Source organism: Mya arenaria, chromosome 6, assembly GCF_026914265.1.
Source record: "Mya arenaria isolate MELC-2E11 chromosome 6, ASM2691426v1".
NCBI classification, from domain to species: Eukaryota; Metazoa; Mollusca; class Bivalvia; order Myida; family Myidae; genus Mya; species Mya arenaria.
This window is the reverse complement of record NC_069127.1, coordinates 81,801,032-81,814,721: the sequence shown is the minus strand read 5'-3', so window position 1 is coordinate 81,814,721 and position 13,690 is coordinate 81,801,032.

Sequence of the window (13,690 nt, the reverse complement as noted above, 5' to 3'; positions counted from 1 at the left end):
TCATGTCGTTTTAACCCATTTTTTCACAATGCGCTCTATGTTTAGTAGCAGAATGACGTCGAAACCATAAAAATAGATTATCCGAGTATGAGTCCTTGCTTGTTCGGCTATTTCCGCACTGTATTTCTGTATTCCGGCGTTTTATTTTTGGCAGAATATAACTGTTTATAGATCGTTATATTAATCAGATTAGTGTGGGTCAAAATAATAGATGCTCTGTAGGAAGGTAACCTACTGATATTCACTAGTTCAGCCCAAGATGTTTTAGATATTATTACCGACCGCAAGTGTACCATCGCCTGCAGGGTTTGTTATTATAACCTGGTGTGACCATGAAGCACGCTTATTTGTAAGGGTGTATTTCTAATATAACTTGTATGAGATAAGAAACAAAAATGATTGTCTGAAAGTCGAAATAGTTGTATCCCAGGTTTCGCGTTGCTAATGCTTCAAATACTATGATTTGCTATACAATAACAAAATACTATTCATTCTATGATTTTTAGGCGTATACTTTTTTAATAAGATGTTTAATTTTTTTGCGTAAAAGCTTCGTTGCGGTGTATTCTTGGCATAGTTTTGGACATTAGCCTTTCAATTTATTCTAACACACATGCCCTGATACGACAGTGACTGAGTTATGCATACTTTTGATGAAGCAAAGTAGTTTGGATTTAACCTGTAAAACACCCAAAGAGTGTGAAGCATTCATAACAGCACTAGTATTATTTCTACACAGATACTTACATAAAACATAAATAACATTTATTTATCAATAATACTTGAAAAGGCACAATCATATTCCCATTCTTAGAACAGACAATTTCCGATAATCTAGTATAGATAAGTTATTGATACTTTAATAGTCTAAGTAGAGGTGTCCCGTGCTTATTACTTAGAAAATTTGTTTCTAACATAATTTCATGTTATCGTGATAAAGGGACACTAATCTTTTGGCGTTCGTGCTCAATGAGGACAATGTTATAAACTAATTTGTACGCAGTGATGTTGCCGGAAATTCCTAAGATGCACCCATTTGGCTACCATCTACTGTATTCATAAAGTAACTTGGGTTATATTCTCATCTTATTAGAACGTTTTCTAAGCCGTATTTTAAGAATATATATTATATATATATAATCCTTTAAGTTGGTCCACTGATAAATGGTTAAGTGAAATAATGTTTGATTGTAGGTTAATAAGAACCAACAGAATGACAGACTCACACAATGTTAACCAGGCTTTCACAAAGTGATACCTGGTTATTAGAATGACGAACGTCGCTGTTCAGGCTGCCAGCAAAGTCAAGACTCACCTATGAAACTGAATCATTTCAGAAAGGATTGACATATCTTGACCAAACTTGGTCTATAGGAAGTGTTTATGGATACCTTTTATGGGATTGCATTTGGGGTCCCTATGGTCAAGGTCACTGTTACTAAAAATAGAAAAATGGTTGAAACTATATAACTTTCGTTAGGGTTGACATATCTTGACCAAGCTTGGTCTATTGAGAGTTTATTGATACCTTTCATGGGATTGCGTTTGGGGTCCCTAAGGTCAAGGTCACTGTTACTAAAATAGAAAAACGGTTCAAACTGAATAAATTTAGTTAGGGTTGACATATCATGACCAAACTTGGTCTATAGGAAGAGTTTATAGATACCTTTCATGGAAATGCGTTTGGGGTCCCTTAGGTCAAGGTCAAGGTCACTGTTACACAAAAAAGAAAAACGGTTGAAACTGAATAACTTTAGTTAAGGTTGACATATCTTGACCAAACTTGGTCTATAGGAAGAGTTTATGGATAACTTTCATGGGATTGCGTTTGGGGTCCCTAGGATCAAGGCCAAGGTCACTGCTACTTAAAATAGAAAAACGGTTGAAACTAAATAACTTTAGTTAGGGTTGCCATATCTTGCCCAAACTTGGTCTATAGGAAAATTTTATGGATAATTTTCATGGGATTGCGTTTGGGGTCTCTAGGGTCAAAGTCAAGGTCACTGTTACTAAAAAAAAACAAAAAACGGTTGAAACTAAATAACTTGAGTTAAGGTTGACATTACTTTACCAAAGTTGATCTATAGACTATACCAAAGTTGATCTATAGGAAGAGTTTATAGATACCTTTCATGGTATTGAGTTTGGGATCCCTAGGGCCAAGGTCATTGTTTCTAAAAATAAAAAAAACGATTTGAAACTGAATAACTTTAGTTAGGGTTGACATATCTTGATCAAACTTGGTCTATAGGAAGAGTTGATGGGATGCCTTTCATGGGCTTATGTTAGGGGCTCCTAGGGTCAAGGTCACTGTTACTTAAAATAGAAAAACGGTTGAATCTTAATAACTTAAATGAGGATTGACATATATTGACCCAACTTGGTATAAAGGAAGAGTTTATTGATACCTTTCATGGGTTTGCGATTGGGGCTTCAAGGGTCAGGGTCAAGGTCACTGTTACTAAAAATAGAAAAACGGTTGAAACTGAATAACTTTAGTCAGGGTCCACATATCTTGACCAAACTTGGTATAATAGAAGAGTTTATTGAGACCTGTCATTGGATTGTGTTTGGGGCCCCTAGGATCAAGGTCCCTGTTACTAAAAGTAGAACAATGGTTGAAACTAAATAACTTTAGCCAGGGTTCACATATCTTGACCAACCTTGGTCTATAGGAAGAGTTTATGGATACCTTTCATGGGATTGTGTTTGGGGTCCCTAGATTCAAGGCCAAGGTCACTTTACTAAAAATAGAAAAACAGTTGAAACTGAATAACTTTAGTTAGGGTTGACATATCTTGACCCAACTTGGTATAAAGGAAGAGTTTATGGATACCTTTTATGTGATTGTGTTTAGGTTCCCTATGGTCAAGGTCACTGTTACTAAAATCGAAAAACAGACACAGGCTGAAGTTCTTCTGTCAATCATTGAAAACCGGGTTTCGTCGCATTAAGACGTTTCTTGTTTATTATTGAGATCTTAATTCATATTCAGTCTCTCAACCTGTATATTAACTATAAAAATACAATGAAAACTACAGGGGCAAGCCAATTAGCCAAAACGTAAACAGATACCGTCTTTAGAGGCAGAGGCTAAGGTCTAAAACTCACTGAACGAGAGACACTGAACGGACAGTCCATACATGCATCACAATGTTGTAAATGGCGTCCAATAGCCGATCTTGTACAATTAAAAGCTAGCAATATTGATATTGCACAGTAATGAATCAGTGAAACGCCAATTTCAGAATTGAATTATTCAGGAAAATCAATTTCTTGAATCTTTTCAATTTGAAAAACAAATTGAAATGTACAACATGCACTTTGAAGGAAGGCGGAATTTGTTCCAAATAGCAAATGCCGCACTTTCTCTCGAGCATTTTAGGTTTTAGAGAGGGCACTTTTGTTTCGAACTGTTTTGAAATTTTAGAACTTCAAGACAACTAAAAAAGAACGGATTTGTCAAATCAGGGCTGACAAAGAAGAATATACCGCTGATTGCCATAACTAAAGGTATTTAACTTGGCAAGCTTTTAAAAAGCCGAGATATACATGTATGCATTGACGAATTTAATTCGAATTTAAACGATAATTATTGTACTTAATCTTAAGTTCACAGTGACTTGAGGTTAGCGGACTAGCGGCATGAAGTTGGCGGCCATGCAGCTTAGCGGCCTAAAATTGTTTCTTTTTCAGAGCATTTTTAATGCTTTTTCTTACAAATCAACGCTATTATGCAGAAATTAATATCCTATGCGATTATCAGCAATTTTCTTAAATGACATCCCCCATGGTGCACATTATTTCTTTGTGTAAAAGCACACTATTTCTTTTAAATTATTTTCAGCACCTAATTGACAATGGGAAAGATATATTTTAATTCCAAGCAGTTTTGAAAACATAAAAATGTCGAAGAAGCAGTCGAATGGTCTGGTGGCCTACGGTGTGGAGTTTGCGGACTAGCGGCCTAAAACTACTTTCTATTTCAAAGCATTTTATACGTTTTCTTCGAACAAAATAATACATTTAACTTTATATGCATAAATTAACATCCTGTAGCAAGTATTCTTATGAAGTCATTTCCCATGTTGCATAAAAGGTTTTTGTGTTTCAATCGAAAAATAAGTAAAAACTGCCATTATACAGCTCCTAATGGACAATGGGACAGACATATTTTCATTTCAAGCGGTTTTGAATATTTTCATCTTTCAATTTGCACTCTGTGGTTCTCAAAATGTTCCTTCAAGAAGATGTTTGCAGAGTCCACATCATTCCAAATGTTTATCAGGGGCCATTTTACTGACCGTTAATGTATTTTTACTCAAATGCATGCACTACTCCATGATCTAGCCGCACACCAGGCCCCAATATCACGAAGACAACTTAAGTCAAATCTCAATCTCAACTCATTTTACCACGTAGCATCAAAGGTTATTAACACTAACTTATTTTACACCTTTGAAAAGGCATTTTATCATGCAATATGGTGATTTATGCCTTTGAGATTTCAAAGGAATTATCCGAATAATATCCTATAGCAAAAAATGTACGTGAGTACAATCTCTTTTTTTGAACAATTACAAGTCTAATTGTCCCCTATGTTCGATAGTTTGCGGCGACAAGCGGGCTTGAGTTCTTCTTTACTGAAGTTATGTACCACAATGTAGTTAGGCAGCTCTTCAAAATACAAAGAATAAATGTGAATCATGTTGGAACAGTATTTGTACACACTGAATGTTAAGGAACAAAATATCCACCTGCAAAATTGGTATCACCTACGTAGTAGTACCAATCCTTATATCGTTCTATACATCTTTCCGATGACGCGCAATCTCCAATCGAACAGAAAGCAAAAACCAGTATTTGAAAGAATTAAAAAATGTATTTGAAGGTCTTCATTTTGCAGGTGCTCCGACTTCGAATCGTCGGGATTCGTTAAAAGCATGACCGCCAGTGGGCCCGGCGGGTTACACGATTGTTTCACAGCAACAAAGAGATCAAGATGGTGTTCAGTCGTTGATAATTCAATCTCAAACCGAGAGCATTGAATCGATTGCATTCATTATTTTCGAGACAGACTTTTCTCAAGATATCATGACTTCCCCTATAACAGTTTCTTTTTACAGGAAATAACATTTTTGATTTAACAAATGACCCAATCAATCACGCTCCATGAAGTAAATCTTCTCCTAGCGAGCAATTGATTTGATAAGATTAAACCTTGTAATTGTTTAGGAAGCGTCTCATGCAGAAAGAAGTTGTCTTAAACTGATCGATTTTTTTTTCAGATTACTTCAAGACAGTAATCTTTAGAAGATTAAATATCTACTATAACTGCGTACTTAAATGTTTGTGAAAGTGTTCTAGTGGCCAAGGTGTCTCCCACTCAAGATGTTGTGTGTGCAATCCCCACCAGGGTTAGAGTGGACTTGTGGCCAAGGCGTCCGCCTCTCACCCTGAGAATGTGAGTTCAATCCCCACCAGGGTAAGAGTGATCTTGTGGCCAAGGCGTCCGCCTCTCACCATGAGAATGTTAGTTTAATCCCCACCAGGGTTAGAGTGATCATGTGGCCAAGGCGTCCGCCTCTCACCATGAGAATGTTAGTTTAATCCCCACCAGGGTAAGAGTGATCTTGTGGCCAAGGCGTCCGCCTCTCACCATGAGAATGTTAGTTTAATCCCCACCAGGGTTAGAGTGATCTTGTGGCCAAGGCGTCCGCCTCTCACCATGAGGCTGTGAGTTCAATCCCCACCAGGGTTAGAGTGGTCTTGTGGCCTAGACGTCCGCCTCTCACCCTGAGAATGTGAGTTCAATCCCCACCAGGGTTAGAGTGATCTTGTGGCCAAGGCGTCCGCCTCTCACCATGGGAATGTGAGCTCAATCCCCACAAGGGTTAGAGTGATCATGTGGCCAAGGCGTCCGCCTCTCACCATGAGAATGTGAGTTCGATCCCCACCAGGGTTAGAGTGATCATGTGGCCAAGGCGTCCGCCTCTCACCATGAGGCTGTGAGTTCAATCCCCACAAGGGTTAGAGTGATCATGTGGCCAAGGCGTCCGCCTCTCACCCTGAGAATGTGAGTTCGATCCCCACCAGGGTTAGAGTGATCTTGTGGCCAAGGCGTCCGCCTCTCACCCTGAGAATGTGAGTTCAATCCCCACCAGGTTTGGAGTGATCATGTGGCCAAGGCGTCCGCCTCTCACCATGAGAACGTGAGTTCGATCCCCACCAGGGTTAGAGTGATCATGTGGCCAAGGCGTCCGCCTCTCACCATGAGGATGTGAGTTCAATCCCCACAAGGGTTAGAGTGATCATGTGGCCAAGGCGTCCGCCTCTCACCATGAGAATGTGAGTTCGATCCCCACCAGGGTTAGAGTGATCATGTGGCCAAGGCGTCCGCCTCTCACCATGAGGCTGTGAGTTCAATCCCCACAAGGGTTAGAGTGATCATGTGGCCAAGGCGTCCGCCTCTCACCATGAGAATGTGAGTTCGATCCCCACCAGGGTTAGAGTGATCTTGTGGCCAAGGCGTCCGCCTCTCACCATGAGAATGTGAGTTCGATCCCCACCAGGGTTAGAGTGATCATGTGGCCAAGGCGTCCGCCTCTCACCATGAGGCTGTGAGTTCAATCCCCACAAGGGCTAGAGTGATCATGTGGCCAAGGCGTCCGCCTCTCACCATGAGAATGTGAGTTCAATCCTCACCAGGGTTAGAGTGATCATGTGGCCAACGTGTTCGCCTCTCACCGTGAGGTTATGAGTTCAATCCCCACCAGGGTTAGAGGGCTCTTGTGGCCAAGGCGTCCGCCTTTCACCATGAGAATGTGAGTTCAATCCCCACTAGGGTTAGAGTGGTCTTGTGGCCAAGGCGTCCGCCTCTCACCCTGAGAATGTGAGTTCAATCCCCACCAGGGTTAGAGTGGTCTTGTAGCCAAGGTTTACGCCTCTTACCAGGAGGTTGTGGGCTCAATCCCCACCAGGGTTAGAGTTGTCTACTGGTTTAGGTATCCGCCTCTCAACCAAGATATCTTGGTCTCGATAAACCCCAGGTTTAGTTGCAAATACAATGTATGTCCACTTTTCACCATAAAAGCTGTTGTTTCAATAACCACCAGAGTGAGATTGGTGTAGTTGTATAGGTTCCGTCTCTCACCCAAAAGATCATGGTCTCGATCGTCACAAGTATAAAAGTGGTGTTGTGGTATACGTATCCGCCTGTCAAACAAGAAATTGTGGGTTCGAACACCACATGAATGGTATAAAGACCTTGGTGTCTTCCTCTCACCCAAGAGGTTGTGAGTTCGATCTCCACCAAACAGAGAGTGATCTAGTGGCATAGTTGACCACTTCGCTCCTAAGAGGTTTTCAGTTCGATCTCCACCAGGCAGAGAGTGGTCTAGTGGCATAGGTGTCCACCTCTCTCCTAAGAGGTTGTGAGTTCGATCTCCACCAAGCAGAGAGTGGTCTAGTGGCATAGGTGACCACTTCTCTCCTAAGGGGTTGTGAGTTCGATTACCACCAGGCAGAGAGTGGTCTAGTGGCTTAGTTGAGCACTCCTCTCACAAGGATTCTTGCATAAACTGTGTGGTTATCTAACCTTTAAGCCTTTTATTGAAAAGCGCTTTCAAAAATCGAGGACTTCAAAGGCAATATTTGACAATATATCAACATTTTACGAAGGGTTCAAGACGTTAATATTCTAATTTTAACACTCTTAATGATTTGCCATATTTATTTCGTCAAAAAAGTGAATTTTACAAAACATGAGCGACCATGCGTTTTTTTTTTATGTATAACAGATATTTAATATATAGAGGATCGTTGAATTCAGTGTAAGATCGTATTTAATTCCACGAGTGGTCACAGAAAAAATAAATTCTGTGGCTACTCTTGACTTCAAAGGCATTATTTTTCTGTGACCACTCGTGAAATAAAATACGATCTAACAATGAATACAACAATTTTCTTTTTATTTCATGCATTTATCGTGTGTTTTCAATATGTTTTCCCGCTGGAGTAAATTTTGTTTGATGACAATCCCTTTCTGTGGCCTCTTTGCGAGGGGAAGTAACTGCGGCCTAACCGCTATGTCAAGGTTACCTCCTTTTCGCGCGAGCAGTCCGTCCACTAAAAAAGAAGTTCCACACTTTATGGAAATAGCTGTTGGAATAGAAATTATTTTTAGATAATACACTACTTCCATCAACGGAACCTATCATTTTTAAGATTTATTGAGGCACAAAAGAAGTATTTAATCAAAAGGATTTCGGAAATAAAAAATATACCGCGTAGAAATACAATCAAATGAAACTTGAGCTTGTGGCATTTTTTTGTACATTCAAGAACAATTTCAACAGATTTACATTAACAAAGATAGACTTATAAAAGTGTGTATTCGTAAAAGCAACGGAAGTCTGTGTTTTGTGTTTTTCGTAGTGTATATCTATTCACTGTCGCTCTCAGACTCTGGATCTTACGGTATTTTTGTCGGGTTGAATTCATGCTCAGTGCAGCCGAAGGATGTTTTGTTGAGACAGCGAATAAGTTTCATATCTATTAAAGTTGAATGTCACGTTTCCGTTAAATTCTGTGTTTATGAAAATCCCTAAGAAATGTAGAGGATGTGCCTGAAGATGCTTTTCAGACGGATGGAGCGCAGCCTTTGAAAGTTTTCTCGACAATATGTCGGAAAACACCATGGCCTAGTAAGGCTAGTTGGGTTTCAATCTGCTTTAATTGTTGAAATGTTTAGGTTTTTATGGCCGATGATCTGAGCTATTTGATAAGGCTGGACTCCTTTATCGTTCAGCTTTTGGACAAGCCTTTTCTGAGCATTATTTTAAAAAGATAAATGAATTGTTGAACTGATGAGATAAACAATTGAAGGAAATTGGTCAAATTCAAAATGCTTGTGCATACATGTAAGCGGTTAGAGTTTGTAGGATGAAAATGATCTATCAACTCTATTACAAGCACATGTGGCCAAGTAAATGTTCAACCGATACCTACTAAGCGGGTTAATTGTAACAGTATGTTCCATGAAATAGTTCATACATACATTGATAAGTTTGTTCTTTTTTAATAGTTATAATCAATTGCAAAAATGTTTGTTTTATTAAAACTATTGCATAATTTGATTTTGAGAATTCTATACGATTTGGTCAATTTGTCTATTACTGCACTACAGACGTCAATAAACATGTTCTCAACTTGTTACACACATGTACTTTTCCAAGTCAAGGGAAGCAAATCTTTTAAAATATGGAAAAAATAGTCCCGAGTTGTCTGTACAGAATGGAATGATCAAATGTTATCATTTCTCTCGAGCCAGAGTGAAATGATCAAGTTATCATTCACCAATATTCCTCATTCTTTCACCGATATGCATGAAATAAATAGAGGGTATTTGTTAAATTCAGTGTAAGATCGTATTCTATTTCACTCGTGTTCACAGAAAAATAATATTTTTTTCTGTGACCACTCGTGAAATAAAATAGATCTTACACTGAATTCAACAAATTTTCTTTTTATTTCATGCATTTATCGTGATTTTTCTATATATTTTCCCGCTGGAGTAAATTTTGTTTGACGACAGTCCCTTTCTGTGGCCTCTTCGTGAAGGGAAGTAACTGCAGCCTAACCGCTATGTCAAGGTTTCCTCCTTTTCGCGCGAGCAGTCCCTCCACTAAATTGAAATTAATTTAATATAGAACACTTAAACAGTCAATGAAACTTCATTTTTTTAAATATTTGTTCAGGCACTTAACACGTATTTAAGCAAAAGCATTTCAGAAGAAAAAAACACTTATCGCGAGGAAAATACAAGTCAAATAAACTGGAACATGTGACATAATTCACAAACAATTTTGACAGAATTTAACTAATAAATATGGACATTTAAAAGTTTGTTTGGCAAAAATCATCGGGATTTTTTTTCAGTGTTTTGTGGTGCTTATTTAATCACTGTCGCTCTCAGACTCCGGAATCACCTGGATCCTACGGTACTTCGTCGGTGGCGAATTTAAGGCGCTGTGCAGGGTGTTTTGTTGTTGAAGTTAAATGTTACGTTCCCGTTGAATGTGGGGTAAACGAAAAAAAACGGTGGAAATGTCGATGATGGACCAGAAGATGTTTTTTGGAGGGATGGAGCGCATACATTGCAAGGTGTATTCGAAGACAAGTTGTTGGATATCGCCATGGCCTGGTTACAGTTCAATCTGCTATAATTGAGTGTTCAGATTTTTATGGCCGCTGATCTGAACGGTTTGATTTGGCGGGACCCTGTTGTCGTTTAGCTTCTGAACAAGCCTTTTCCGAGCACTACAATAGTTTGAAAAGAACACTGAATTTATGGACTGAAGGTAAACACTTACTTTCAAATAAATGCTTGTGCATACATGTATGTGGTTATAGTTTGTAAGTAAAAATGATGTACAATTCTAGTACTAGCACATGTAGTCAAGTAAATATTCCACCGATACCTACCAAGAGGGTTAATTGTTGAATTTTCCATGAAATGATTCATACGTTGGTAAGTTCCTTCTTTTTTACAGTAATTATCATTCAAAAATGTTTGTTTTATTAAAATTAAAAATAAGGGCACCCTAAAATAATACACAAGGACAATAAATACCTGTACGGCGTGATGCGTAGGACCTCTATGCCAGCATCTGCCTTCATAGTGTTCATTATGCTGTAGATCGAGTTTCCATGGCATAAAAATAATCTGATATATATATATATATATTCTCTTTTTTAAAATTTAATTCACTTTTAAATGAACCAGTGTGTTTCTGAATTGCAATTATAATAACAATTATAATGTATCTCTATTTATTTCAATGTTAAGACATTAGAACTGCATTTCAATATCATTTTTAACAATAAGAAACTCATCTTACCTAACATTTCGAGCGTTTTCAGCCGTCCTTGTTTTGGTTTGGCGCTCAGTTTTGAATTCAATTAACTCGCGCCCAGTTCCAGGGTCCAAAACCAGGTGAACGTCAACCCAACTCATGTTTAGTATTTCAGCCCTAGTCCTCATACTAAAAAATATAGTACATGTGTACCGCATTGAATGGATAAGGGCACGTGCACTTGCATCACCACGATGTCTCTCGACAGAGCTCACAAAGCTTCTAAGGCTTGTTGGCTCACACTCCTCACCATTTTGTTTTCTAACAGATATGAGAAACTGACAGATAAATATCCTTTCAGTATTCATTTTGCATACTTATTTTATACGAAATTAAAACCATCTGATATATATCTTGTTTTAGATTATTCCGGGTTACTGCATTTCTGCAATGCATGTAGCGAGGGAAATGACATTGCTTTGTTAGGCTAGGGTATTCGGCTCCTCACCAGCGCAGCTGAAACAGGTAGGTCTCGTTTTTTTTACCGAGAAAAAGATATGACATTGAAAGATAAAGAAGAATGTGCAACTATTTAGTGACTCACTAAACATAAACCAGGGTAAGACTAGAAATGACATTGAAAGATAAATGTGTCATTGAACATATGCCAAGGGAAGGCTAGAAATGACCTTGAAAGATAAATGTGTCATTGAACATATGCCAGGGTAAGACTAGAAATGACCTTGAAAGATAAATGTGTCATTGAACATATGCCAGGGTAAGACTAGAAATGACATTGAAAGATAAATGTGTCATCAAACATATTCCAGGGGAAGACTAAAAATGACATTGAAAGATAAATATGTCATCGAACATATGCCAGGGTAAGACTAGAAATGACATTGAAAGAAAAATGTGTCATCAAACATATTCCAGGGGAAGACTAAAAATGACATTGAAAGATAAATGTGTCATCAAACATATTCCAGGGTAAGACAAAAATGCCTTTGAAAGATAAATGTGTCATCGAACATATGCCAGGGGTAGAATAGAAATGAACTTGAAAGATAAAGGTGTCATCGAACATATGCCAGGGGAAGACTAGAAATGACATTGAAAGATAAACGTGTCATCAAACATATGCCAGGTTAAGACTAGAAATGACCTTGAAAGATAAATGTGTCATTGAACATATGCCAGGGTAAGACTAGAAATGACATTGAAAGATAAATGTGTCATTGAACATATGCCAGGGTAAGACTAGAAATGACATTGAAATTTAAATATGTCATCGAACATATGCCAGGGTAAGACTAGAAATGACCTTGAAAGATAAATGTGTCATCAAACATATTCCAGGGTAAGACAAAAATGCCTTTGAAAGATAAATGTGTCATCAAACATATGCCAGGGGTAGAATAGAAATGAACTTGAAAGATAAAGGTGTCATCGAACATATGCCAGGGGAAGACTAGAAATGACCTTGAAAGATAAACGTGTCATCAAACATATGCCAGAGTAAGACTAGAAATGACCTTGAAAGATAAATGTGTTATCAACCATATACCAGGGGAGGACTAGAAATGACCTTGAAAGATAAATCTGTCATCAGACATATGCCAGGGGAGGACTAGAAATGATCTTGAAAGATAAATGTGTCATCAGACATATGCCAGGGGAAGGCTAGAAATGACATTGAAAGATAAACGTTTCATCAGACATATGCCAGGGTTAGACTAGAAATGACCTTGAAAGATAAATGTGTCATTGAACATATGCCAGGGTAAGACTAGAAATGACATTGAAAGATAAATGTGTCATTGAACATATGCCAGGGTAAGACTAGAAATGACATTGAAAGATAAATATGTCATCGAACATATGCCAGGGTAAGACTAGAAATGACCTTTAAAGATAAATGTGTCATTGAACATATGCCAGGGTAAGACTAGAAATGACATTGAAAGATAAATGTGTCATTGAACATATGCCAGGGTAAGACTAGAAATGACATTGAAAGATAAATGTGTCATCAAACATATTCCAGGGGAAGACTAAAAATGACATTGAAAGATAAATGTGTCATCAAACATATTCCAGGGTAAGACAAAAATGCCTTTGAAAGATAAATGTGTCATCAAACATATGCCAGGGGTAGAATAGAAATGAACTTGAAAGATAAAGGTGTCATCGAACATATGCCAGGGGAAGACTAGAAATGACCTTGAAAGATAAACGTGTCATCAAACATATCCCAGAGTAAGACTAGAAATGACCTTGAAAGATAAATGTGTCATCAAACATATCCCAGAGTAAGACTAGAAATGACCTTGAAAAATAAATGTGTCATCAGACATATGCCAGGGGAGGACTAGAAATGATCTTGAAAGATAAATGTGTCATCAGACATATGCCAGGGGAAGGCTAGAAATGACATTGAAAGATAAACGTGTCATCAGACATATGCCAGGGGAAGACTAGAAATGACATTGAAAGATAAACGTGTCATCAGACATATGCCAGGGGAAGGCTAGAAATGACATTGAAAGATAAACGTGTCATCAGACATATGCCAGGGGAAGACTAGAAATGACATTGAAAGATAAACGTGTCATCAGACATATGCCAGGGGAAGACTAGAAATGACATTGAAAGATAAATGTGTCATCAAACATATGCCAGAGTAAGACTAGAAATGACATTGAAAGATAAATGTGTCATCAAACATATGCCAGGGGAAAACTAGAAATGACATTGAAAGATAAATGTGTCATCAGACATATGCCAGGGGAAGACTAGGAATGACATTGAAAGATAAATATGTCATCGAACAT